Source organism: Pleurodeles waltl, chromosome 10 (genome assembly GCF_031143425.1).
Source record: "Pleurodeles waltl isolate 20211129_DDA chromosome 10, aPleWal1.hap1.20221129, whole genome shotgun sequence".
In the NCBI taxonomy this organism is placed as follows: Eukaryota; Metazoa; Chordata; class Amphibia; order Caudata; family Salamandridae; genus Pleurodeles; species Pleurodeles waltl.
Window position 1 is genome coordinate 738,841,087 of NC_090449.1, and position 13,268 is coordinate 738,854,354.

Here is a 13,268-nt window from a genome sequence, read left to right on the forward strand (position 1 = left end):
AGTGACACACACGCAAAACACACACCATTAACACAAACACACCTTACACACAACCATGCATGGCATGGGTTGGGGTTGAGAAGATAAGAACTTGGAAGTAGTAGTTGGAGGAAGGACGGTAGGAACAGGGACAATGGCTGCCATCAGAGGAGAGGCCAGAGCCTGGAACGATCTCTGTTGGGCCGCCAATACACAGTGAATGCCCTCCAGGAATGCATTGCATTGCTGCATCTGGGATGCTACCCCCTTGATGCCATTCACAATGGTTGACTGCCCTTCAAAGATGGTTCTCAGGAGGTCAAAAACCTCCTCAATCAGGGTAGTAGGGCTCACTGAGGCAGGGCCTGGGGTGCCTGGGGTGAAGGAGATGCCCACCCTCCTGGGTGAGCGGGCACGGGCAACTAGGTGAGGGGTTACTGGGAGGGCGGTGCTGGTACGGGGGATTGGCTGTACCTGTAGTTGGGGTGGTCCCAGAGGTGTCAACCACCACCAGGGGGCTTCCATTGGAGGATGTATCAGAGTCAGTGTTGTCACCCCCTTTCTCTGCTGTGGTGTTCCCCTCACCCTCCATCCCACTGTTCCCCTCGGCATCGGTGGACTCTATCTCCCGGGTCCTGTGGGATGCAGCTCCCTCTGTTGCCGGTGCCCCTTCTCCTCTGCCAGATGACGCTAATGCACACATGGACGGGATGACAGAAAAAAGGGGGGGTAGAGAGAAAGGGAGCACTTCGTCAATTAAAACACCAGTAGCACATATGGCATACACATTACCGTCACACACACTGATCAGGATTGTGTCCCATGTTTCGCACTGGCATTACGTTGGCTAGGCACCACAGCAAGATGAGAGCTAAACACCGCCAACTGCACCCCTCCCGGGACCCCCTACTCCCTGTTTGACATGCTATGCAACCTAGCCATGTTACCAGATTTAGCAATACACCCATTACCCCTGAGCTGGGTTCATGCTGCGTTCTCTGAGCTGGCATTGAAGGGCACCCACTAACTGACAGCCACCACCAGGTTCCCATGCCACCTGCCAATCATATTTGTAATGCATACTGTACTCACACCCTTGTGGCTGCTGTGATGCCCTCAAGTGCCCATCCAGCTCTAGGCAGGACACCGCCAGCATGCAGGCCATCAGGGGGGTCAGGTTCTGACAGGCACCCCACCTTGGTTGGGAGGCCATCCTCAGCTGGGCCTCTGCAGTCTTCTGGGCCCCGTGTCTCAGGTCCTCCCACCTCTTCCTACAGTGGGTGCTCTGTCTGCTGTACACCAACAGGGTCGGCAGGTCTTTGGCGATAGCATGCCACAATCCCTTCTTCTGGTGGGCGCTGACCTGCAGAGGAAACAAAGACACAAGGACACCATTAACCAGACAATCCAGCCCGTCACACATATGGCCCACAAATCCCCTTCCATCCCCATTGGCACACGCATTACTCAGCGTCCACCATGTACACTACCACCAGACATACAACCACCAAAAATGACCCAATGCTTGCAAACACATCTCCATGCAACCCTCTCACATGCCTCGTGCCCAAGGTGTACTCACCTGTTGGTCTGTGGGCCCATACAGCTGCCCATACTGTGGTAGGACCCAATCCACCAAATGCTCCAAACTCCTCAGAAGTGAAAGCAGGGGCCTTTCCCCCGGTCACACGGCCATGGCAGGATCCAGACACAGGTCACAGCAGCACACACAGTGTAGGTGTTGTCCTATGGAAAGTCAGGAATCGAGTGAGGTTATTGACAGAAAATGGTGGTCACATCCGTGGTGGTGTACACCGTCACCACCGCCAATGATCCCCATTGGCCACTGTACTGCATAAAGCCCCATGTTATCTAATGAGGAATAGCACCGCGGAGCAAGACAGCCTTCCGCTATGAAGCGCTACACCGGCTGAGTTACATCACTTCCACCTGTCCCTACATACAGGATAGGCGATCGATATTTTATGGCGTGGACAGTATTCAGATATTAGAGAACTGCGTCATTTCCATTTTTTGCACATACATTGCCATTCCCAATGTCCCATCACGTTCCTGCTCTATGTACAATGAGGTTTTTGGTTCCGTTGTTTAAGTTGTGACAGCCTACTCACTCTTGTGTCCCTTAGATACCTACCACTGTGGAGGAATCAGAGGACAAGACAAGCCCCCATGTACAGACCCCTTGTGGACTTGTCTACATTGGAGGAGAGGTATATAATACTCACCTATAGACTGGACAGGGCCACAATCACAGAGCTATGTGCTCAATTGGAGCCTGATCTCATATCAGCTATCTGTCATCCCACTGGGATCCCCCCTCTAGTGCAGGTTCTATCAGTGCTCCACTTTCTGGCAACTGGTTCTTTCCAAGTGACAGTGGGTTTGACAACAGCCAATGTTCTCAATCGTGCTGGCAAGGGTTTTGTCTGCCCTGGTGAAACACATGTGCAGCTACATCGCCTTCCCCCAAGTGGAAGATTTGGCTACTGTGAAGGCAGGATTCCATGCAATGGACAAATACCAAACATTATTGGGGCGATTGACGGGTCGCATGTTGCATTTGTCCCCCCCGCCAGAATCAATCGGAGTATTTGTAAAGCCCACTTCTCACCCGTGAGAGTCTCAAGGCGCAGTATGAACAGGTGTTCAGGAATCTGAAGAGTTTCCACTCCTCATTGTGCAAATGGTGTGCCTGGCGGACCAGTACAGCTCCCACGTCACTGCTAAGTATCCTGGGTCAGTGTATGATGCCTTCAGCCTGAGGAATAGCAGCATTCCACATGTGATGGCACAACTACAGAGGCACAGGGTGTGGCTAATTAGTGAGGCTGAGTCCCCACCCAATGTATGTCAGTGTATGCCTTCTGGTGTTGACTCCCTACCACTGTGTAAGGCTAATGTTTGTCCCGCAATACTTGCAGGTGACTCAGGCTACCCAAACCTATCGTTGCTCCTGACCTCTGTGAGGAATGCCAGGGCAAGGGCTGAGAATCGTTATAATGATGCACATGGACGAACCAGGAGAATTATTGAGAGGACCTTTGGCCTCCTGAAGGGCAGGTTCAGATGTCTCCATCTAACCGGCGGATCCCTGTCCTACTCACCTGATAAGGTCTGCCAGGTAGTAGTGGCGTGCTGCATGTTGCACAACATGGCCCTCAGACAATATGTGCCTTATCTGCAGGAGGAGGAGACTGGAAATGCCCCTGTGGCAGCAGTGGACCCGGAGGACAGTGAGGATGAGGAGGCAGAGGATGGGGATGTGGACAACAGAACATCACTTATACGTCAATACTTCCAATGACACGCAGGTGAGGCAGTGGAACTGACCCTTCCTCTTATTATTGATGTGTTCTGTGTGGCTGTAGCAGGATGGCATTCACTTCCTTTGTATCTCTACTTACTGTGACCTATGGCTTCTCATGTTGCAGATGTTGGTGATATGACAACAGTGTACTGATGTGATATCTACAGACAGATACAGGTCTTAAAATGTATGCTATCGCAGTGTTGAGATCATTTGCATAAGATGTAACTGTTTCCATATATGCACATTTTCATCACATAAAACACTTTCACTTAGGCCGTGTGCAAGGGTGTTTATTGTAGTGCAAATATTTGACGGAAAAGTGCAATGTAATGGGGTGATAGTTGCGGAAAGTCCATGGTATTGTTCCAGTCTGTTACTAGCACATGTCCCGTGTCCAAGGGGCCATGGGAAAGGGAGCAAATGCAGTTCAAATTGGACAAGGTGACAAGGTGGGACATAAGGGGGACATTCAGGAGGGTCTCATTTCCTGGCGGTGGTCTTGGACTTAGCAAGTGTCTCTGGCTTCTATCTGGGTTGCAGGGAACGTTTGCGGGGTGGTTCACCTTCTGCAAAAGGAGGGGTGCTGGTGGCCTGTGGGTCCTGTGGCAAGGCCTCCTGCCCACTAGCTGCAGCGGAAGTGGTGGGTTGGTCAGTAGACTGGCTAGTGGTAGGGGTCAGTTGGTGTGCTGTCCAGTCCCTCATGATGTTGGCCATATCTGCCAGCACCCCTGTTATGGAGACCATTGTGGTGTTGAGGGCCTACAAATCCTCCCTGATCTCCAGATGGTGTACCTCCTGCAGCTGCTTGTTCTCCTGCATGTTGGTTAGGATCTGGCCCGTCTTGTCCTGGGATTGTTGGTAAGCCCCCAGGACATTGGTAAGTGCCTCCTCGAGAGTCGGTGCCCTGGGCCTGTCCTCCACCTGATGCGCAGTGGTCCTTCCAGTGTCCCTGTTCCCCTGTGCCTCTGTCCCCTGAACGGTGTGTCCACTGCCACTGACCTCAGGTCCCTGATTGTCTTGGGTGTGAGGTGTGGACTGGGGTCCCTGTACAGGTGGGCACAATGCTGATTGATGTGTTCTGGGGACAGAGGTGTGGGGACGTTGGGCGGGTGCTTATGGTGTTGGATACTAATTGGTGAGGCTTTGTGGTGGACTGTGAGTGGGTGGGGTGGCCGACTGACCAGGGGTCCCTGATGGGCCAGGTAGTTCATCCAGAGCCTGAAGTCCAGAGTTACTGTCATCACTGGGGGCGTCTTCTGTTAGGGGACTGGTTAGTCGTGGCACCTCCTCGTCGCTGAGATCAGCTGGGGCACCTGTGAGGACGTAAGTGATGTATTATACTTCATGTCTGTGACATACTATACAACCCTTGCTTCCCCTCTATTGTTGCTGTTGCCCTGCCACCTTTGTTTTGTGTATGGTGGTGATGGGTTGTGTGCTTGTTAGTTCTCCATGCTGTGCATGCTTTGGTGATATGGCCTGCAGGGCTTGGCATTGGGGTTAGTCGTATGTGTAGGTGCAGTGGGTGGGATGGAGTGGAGTGATGGGAGTGAGGATGAGGGGGTGAGATGACATGCAGTTATGGGGGTTGATAAGTAGTAAATATTGACTCACCAGTGTCCAGTCCTTTAGCTACTCCAATGAGTCCACCAGGATGCAGTATTGCCAAGACTTGCTCCTCCCATGCTGTGAGGTGTGGGGGATGAGGTGGGGGTCCACTGCCAGTCCTCTGTATGGTGAGCTGGTGCCTTGCTGCAACAGAACGTACCTTCCCCGTAGGTTGTTCCACCTCTTCCTGATGTTATCCCTTGTTCTTGGATGCTGTCCCATGGCATTCACCCTGTCCATGATTCTCCACCATAGCTCCATCTTCCTGGCAATGGATATTTGCTGTACCTGTGCTCCAAACAGCTGTGGCTCTACCCTGACAATTTCCTTGACCATGACCCGCAACTCCTCATCGGTGAAACGGGGGTGCCTTTGTGGGGACATGGGTGTTGTGTGGTGTGTGTTGTACAGAGGGTGTTGAGTGATGTGGTGGCGTGTAGGATGTGGAGTGCATGACAGATGTATGGGTGTTTGTGGTGTGTGTGTGTAGTTGTCTCAGTGGTCTTCATTTTAGTCTTGTGGCACTTATTGGTATTCGTAAAGGGTGGTGTGTGATGTGGGTATGTGTTTTATAGTGCCATGGGTGGGTGGGTGTAGTGTGTGTATGAGTGTCAGGTGTGTGTGTTTAGTTTTGGCCAATGTTGTTTTGTTTTTTATTAGGGTGGCCATTCTGAGCGCGCCGATGTGTAGTGCCAATGGATTACCACCATTGAATGTCAGCGTGGTGATTCGTTGGTCATAATGTGGTGGGCATTGTTTTGTTGGTATAATGTATTGGTGTTAGTACCACCACTTTGGCACTGACCTTTGGGCTGGCGGCTTTGTGTTTGTGGCAGTATTCTGTCGGTTTGGTGTGTGTGTGTGTAATAATATGACAAACCGATGTTCGTGACCGTGGCGGTATGTTGGCGGCTGTCACCGTGGCAGTAAGCAGGATTTACAGCCAATGACATAATGAGGGCCTCTGTGTGTGGTTTGGGGTGGGGTTCTATTTAGACTGGAGCTCAACCCAATATGGGACATGTTATCCCAAAGGTTACCACAGCCCACACCAGCCTGCCAGAGCAACAAGTAAGAACCAAGGCAAGTATCATGCTACAGTACAAAATAGTAAACAAAGAACACAGAATATGGGCTTGGTGCTCAACCAAATCTCATGGTAATGTATTAAATGATAGCAGAAAACTTCCTTTATATCAGAACATAGTTTATAGGCATGTCCTTCGATGGCAATGTAACCAATACTTATTCACGGTAAAGTCACCATGTCATGTCACATGGTACCAGTAGCATGCAGGACATGCAATTCCAAGACTCTAGAGTCGCCGCTCAGGATCATGACACTTTATGAGCTTGTGCGTAGTAAATTCAATAGAAACTCCTACAAAAAACTAGACAGTTCAAACAACAAAGAAGGAAATTGTTTAAGCGAATGGAGTATCCCTTCACTAAATACACAGGTGTGTGATCATGTATCACTTTGCAAAGGGAGTTAATATATGGACCAGAACAGTGTCATACCATTATGGCTTTACTAGACTCTGCAGCCACTTGCAATTTTTTTGATGCAACTTAACAAAGATATTGAAATTACCTTGCATATTCATGAAAAAAAAACTGAGGTTGTGCAAACTGTGGTTGGGCGAGTATTGACCTCAAGCCCAATTACCATGCAAACTGCCAAAATGACTTTGAAATTCCAGTTGGCAGACCAACAACATTTGGAACTGATTTATTTTTATCGCATCAGTGCCCCACAATATGGGTTTATTTCAGGTGTGCCGTGGCTTATGATACACAACTTGCCAAACAGCACTGCCATCAACCAGGAGCAGTGTCCCTTCTCTAAACTACGGAAAGCCTCCTCCTGTGGCTTATAACATACCTTCCCACTTGTTGACTAAAAATGTATCTAGATTGAATCAATTGTACTCCATCAATGTTGATTAGTTGACTCAGACTTTATTATCCAATGGGAAAAAATCAATCATGTTCATGTATATCCATATGTGAATTTCTTGGGAAGATTGTTATCATGTATATATGTACATATACATAATCCGAATGCCATTCCCGGCATTGGATGGATAGATGAGAGCATACTGGTAAACAAGGAAGATTTCTCAGCCCCTGACAAAAGTAACAGTCTGAAATGCATAGGGTTTATTAAATTTGTACCTATATACATGATATCTATCTTCCCAAGAAATTCACACATAGATATGCATGACGATGAATGATGTTTTCCCATTGGATATTAAAATCTGAGACAACTGATCCACATTGATCCAGTAGCTTGTAAAGACAGTAAGTCTTATCACCCTTGAAGTCCATTTTATATCCTGTTAACAAGAGGGAGCAGGTTCAGTCAATTGGGGTTCTTCTCAGGTAAAAGACAGTAGGTTCAGTCCTCTTCTGATCTCAAGCCAAAAGTGTTGTGAAGTGGGTGTCTGAAAGTCTAAAAATGCAAAAGAGGGCCCCTGAAACACATATAGAGCAACCCTAGCAGGGGAAATAACAAAGTCCATAAACCATAAAGCCACCCTATAATGATAAATATGACCATGCAATACGTTTATACCATATATAACGAACCTAGAGCCCATACATAAACTTAATCATTTTCTATTTACTTCATGTAGATTAAAATCAATATATTCAGAATACAAAAATATTCCTCAAGACCAAATAATAATCATCAATATACAATGTTCTATATACAATACACAGTATCAATGTGATAAAGATTAAAAGCAATGTTTTATGCACCCCCTACATCAAACAATCAGACTCAATTCTCATTTGTCCCGATATCACTATACACACTCTACATCAGACATACTGTCCACTCGTTGAAAAAAAAATATATATATTGAATTATGGTTCCAGTATAATATACCATCAATTAAATGTAGAAAAAGAAAAACCAGGAAAAAAAGAGTAGTATTCTGGATTTTCACCCTATATACATGGAGACATAAGCTTAATGATAACACTCAGTGGGAGAATGCCATTCTGTAAGGTAGGTTGTAGTTGTGACTTGGTTCACACTTTTTGTCTCACTTTTTGGACCTTTTTAAGTCCCATCTGCCCTTGAACTATATTTTATCCTATAGTAAGTTGCACCTGAATTTGGGACCTTGGATTACTGAGGTTTCTGTTTTCCCCACTCTCTCTTCACATCTATTGGTGCTATAGCTTCTTCTGTTATCTTTTACTCTAATAGGTTATTGGGTATATGGACAGGCAAGCAAATTGGACCAGAAGTAGATGCTTGGCGATAGAACGTGGCTCCAGGCAATGTATTTGCGTTTTGGGACACAGTGATCCCTATACTAAGGTATCTAAGGCTTTTATGCAACATTAGGAGCTGTATGAATGGCTCTATGCAGTTTCAAGCTTTCTACCGTTTATTTTTTTGAGCCTGCATTTAGACCCTGTCAAAATGAATCCTTTTCTGTGGCTTTCTTTTTGTGAATTTTCTGTGGGTTGGAGCGACATTCACTTCCAGTAATATTATGAAGGATGTGTATTTCTTTTGGGGGCTCCCCTAGAACATTGCATTTCTAGGGTCCGCCCCAAGGACATCTTTGGTTGGGCCACTTTATTTCCTGTGTACCCTCAGGCTAAATGGGTTTCTACTCATGTCCGTACTTAAGACTCTTCCATGATGGCGTGCATCATGTGGCTGTCTCCTAGTGTGCCTCCTAAGGGTTGGAGCGACACATCACTTCTGCTTTTCTTTCTACGGCCGGTGTATACTTACTGATGGGCTCTACCTGAATGCCACATTTTCTCAACTTTGGAAGAGGAGAACCCGACGTGTGGACACTTTTGATCCGAACCTTATCTGTCCTCCTTTATCCAGATATCAGGTAGGGGAATTTAGGAGCGGGATAGGTTTCTGGGCTTAGTAGAGCCACCTTACTGGTTTGTGTTAGGTTACTCCATTGCAAGAGTGGGGAAGAAGCATTTCCTCCTAGTTCCCTCTCCACTTTGTATCTACTTTGATTTGGGGAAATTACCCCATAGAGATGAGTATCTGCTTTACACATTTCGGGAACATAGTAGATTGTAGATAACTGGGACACCTCCCAGTTCTATGGTTAGCAGTACTGATACGTGGGATTGCTGAGTAACTCGCTCTGATGTTATCTTAAGGTGTTGGGATATTTCCTTCCCTGGTTTACATTCGCATTTGTTGTGTCCCTTTGACTATTATGGGTCACAGTGTAGTATAGTAGTATCATAAGGTCATGATTCCTGACCTCCACCTTTGATTACCCCATGGCAATATAAGGTCCATTGTAAAGTCATTGTATGGACTGTACACAAGTAATTGGAATATTGGAATAGATGATAGTATTAGTCTGGTCTATGAAGGGTTTATTTGTGTTGACACATGGGTGTTGTTTTGTTATCTTTTGTTCCTTTTTTTTTTACAGTCTGGAGGTCATGGAGGAGGTCTGGCAGCATGTTGGGTAGACTAGGGTTGCATACTCACACTGGGTGTTATTTATTTATTTATTCCTTTTGGTTTTTATGGTTCGTTATGTGTATTCCACATTTTGGTTTTGATGAATGTACACTTGGGCCCATATTTATACTTTTTTAGCGCCGCATTTGCGCCGATTTTGGCGCAAAAACTGCGCAAAAATACAAAATACAACTGTATTTTGTAAATTTGCACCGCTTTTGCGTCAAAAAATGACGCAAATGCGGCGCTAAAAATGTATAAATATGGGCCTTGGTGCTTGTGGTGATTGCTGGAATATTTACCTTATTATTGATTTGTATTCTATTAGTTTGCTTTAATTTGAGCCCTGCATTTTATTGTTTTCAGAGAGAGGTTAGAGGCCCTCTCATACAGAAAAGATGAAGGTGGCTTCTTGGTTGAAGAGACACCGAAACACGTATCAGCGCTACTGTTTTCTAACAATATAGGATTTGAGTTAAGTTGTGGGACCGATATAACAAACTTAGCAATTTAACCAAGAAAAGAATGATTATGAACAAATGTAGAATATGATTCTATGTATGTTGGATTTAATTGATTGTATGCTATACTGGAACCATAATTCAATATCTTGTTGAAATAGTAAGGGATGTTTTGTTTTAGATGAGTGCATTGTATGTCTGATGTAGAGTGTGGTATGGTACAAATGAGAATTGAGTCTGATTAAGATTGTGAGGTATGATTGTTTAATGCAGGGGTGGATAATATATTTTTTTAAAATCTTTATCAGATTGATACTTTATTGTATTGTATATAGAACGTTGTATATTGATGATTGTTATTTGGTCTTGAGGAATATTTTTGTATTATGAATATATTGATTTAAATCTACAAAAAAGAAAAAGAAAACAATTACATTTATGAATGGGCTCTAGGTACATTATATATGGTATATAAGTATTGCATGGTCATATTTATCATAATAGGGTAGCCTTATGTTTGTGGGTGTCTAAAAGTGACAGATTTATGTCTGGCATGAGAAGTGTGTAGAATGTAGTTCTGCGCTTACCCTAAACAATGGACTAAAAGTTCCTGGGCCAACCCTACCTAATTAGGATTTTCCAAGATGGTAAAAGCCAACAGCCACACTAAACTTGGGCTCTGAATTCTGGGGATGTATGTGGGAAGTGTGCTATGGTAATTGTTTGAAACGGGGTCTCTATTTGGCAATCTATTTGCACGCTGTCAGGACCCTCAGTCTAGTCAGTATATAGGGAGATACCTGCTCAGATAACCCCTGCTCGCCCCCATGGTAGCTTGGCATGAGCAGTCAGGATTATCTCTGAAGCAATGTGTAAAGAATTTGCACATAGCACACAGTATTAAATGAAAAGACGATGAAAGGGCACCACACCAATTTTAGAAAAATTGCCTATATTTATCTATATAAAGCAAGACCAAATATGATAAAAATCCGCCATACAGTAATAAATATATGAATTCTGCAAGATTTACTCACAAATACAGTTCCTTGAAGTCCATAGCGCCACCTGGGGCTATCACGGTGTCGTGATCAACAAAAACAACAGTTCAGGCCAGCCACGGCTTCGCGGTTCAGCGACGGTGTTGGCTAGATCTGCAAACAGTACCTTTGGAATTGCAGGGCATCTTGATCCTCGTGGGGAGCTATTGAGAGCAGCGTCGCGGCGGCGGTTCTGGAGTTGGTGCAGGAGTCGTCGGGCCCTGGAAGTCACGGGCCTTGCGGATCTGGGCTGATGAAGTCAGGAGCATTGGAATGGATAGCGTCAGGGCTGCGGTGTGAAGCGGGACAATGTGAAGTGTGGTGCCTGCAGGTCACAGTGCAGGCAGCGGCTCGGTGATGGCATCCAATGGCGTAGATGAAACCAGGGGTGCGATGTGAAGGTGGGCGGTGCGACGTGCGGTGTCACCAGGTCACGGTGAAGACAGCGGCATCGTTGTTGCTGAAGCGCTGTCGTCAGTAGGCCCAAGCCGGCAGTGCGGGACAGGACAGTGGTTCGTGACCCTCACAAGCGGTGTCCACAGGCCACGGTGCAGGCAGGGATGCCTGGTGACAACACTGGAGTTGATGGTGCTGGTGTCGGTGGACAGGAGCTGCAGTGTGCGACAGGACAGTGCTTTGTGTATCCAACGAGCGGTGTCCAAAGGCCACGGTACAGGCAGCAGTGCCGATGTCAACAGGAGTGGCGTCGTTGGGGATGCCCACACTGAGGTGTGAGCAGGCGATGCCGGAGTGCTGGCCCACAGGTCGCGGTGCGAGCAGTGGCTTGGTGCAGTTGTCGGATGACGGTGTCAGTGAGACCAGGGTAGCAGTGCAAAGCAGGGCAATTCGACTCCATGCGGCATCAACAGATCATGGTGCAGGACATCAGCTTTGTTGGCGGCGGCGCATTGGTTTCTCCTCTTGAACAACACAAAACACACAGTTCCCAGTGCTGCAGGTCAAGGAGACTGAAGTCTTTGGTGTCCCTGAGACTTCCAACAGGAGGCGATCTCCACTCCAAGCCTTTGAGAACTTTTTCAAGCATGACACATAGCAAAGTTCACCCCTTTCACTCTTTTTAGGCAGAAGCAGCAACTGCAGTCCAGTCCAGCAAAGCAACACAGTAAAGGGACAGTACTCCTCCACCAGCTCTTCTGCTCTTCGCCTAGACAGAGGTTCCTCTTGATTCCAGAAAGATTCTAAAAGCTTGGGGTTTGGGGTCCTCTCCTTATATCCCTTTCTGTCTTTGAAGTTGGCAAACTTCAAAGCAAAGTCTCAAGTGTTTGCAAGATCCTTCCTTGTCCAGGCCAGGCCCCAGATGCACATCAGGTGGTTGGAGACTGCATTGTGTGAGGGCAGGCACAGTCCTTTTAGGTGTAAATGACCACTCCTCCCTCCACTCTAGCTCTGATGGCCCATCAGGATATGCAGGCTACACCCCAGACCCCTTTGTGTCACTGTCTAGAGGGAACTCACAAAAGCCCAACTGTAAAACTAACCCAGACAGGGAATCCACAAACAGGCAGAGTCACAGATTGGTTTGGGCAAGAAAATGCCTACTTTCTAAAAGTGTCATTTACAAACTCACAATCTAAAAAACAACTTCACTAAAAGATGAATTTTTCAATTTTGAGTTCAGAGACCCCAAACTTCATATTTCTATCTGCCCTCAAAGGGAATATGTGCTTTAAAGTTATTTAAAGGCAGCCCCCATGTTAACATATGAGGGATATAGTCCTTGCAACAATTTGGAAGTATTTCACTGTTAGGACATGTAAAACGCACCAGTACATGCCCTACCTTTCACATACAGTGCACCCTACCGATGGGGCTACCTAGGACCTACCTTAGTGGTGCCCTACATATACAAAAAGAGAAGGTTGAGGCCTGGTAAGTGAGTACCCTTACCAAGTTGATTTGGCAGTTTAAATCTGCACACACAGACACTGCAGTGGCAGGTCAGAGCCATGTTTGCAGGGCCTCTAATGTGGGTGGCACAACCAGTGCTGCAGGCCCACTAGTAGCATTTTATTTACAGGCCTGGGCACCTCTAGTGCACTTTGCTAGGGACTTACCAGTACATCAAAAATGCCAATCATGGATAAACCAATCAACAGTACAATTTACACATGGAGCACTTGCACTTTAGCACTGGTCAGCATTGGTAAAGTGTGCAGAGAGAATAAACCAGCAAAAACAGAGTCCAGTAAACCATAAAAACAGGAGGTCAGAGGGCAAAAAGACAGGGGAGGCACGCCAAAAACCTGCCAGGTCTAACAGTAATTCTAGTGACTTCCCATTCTAACATTGAAGTCCATTTTAAGTAAGCTACTGTACCAAAAATAAATCCAGACTCAGAAGTCTGGTAGGAC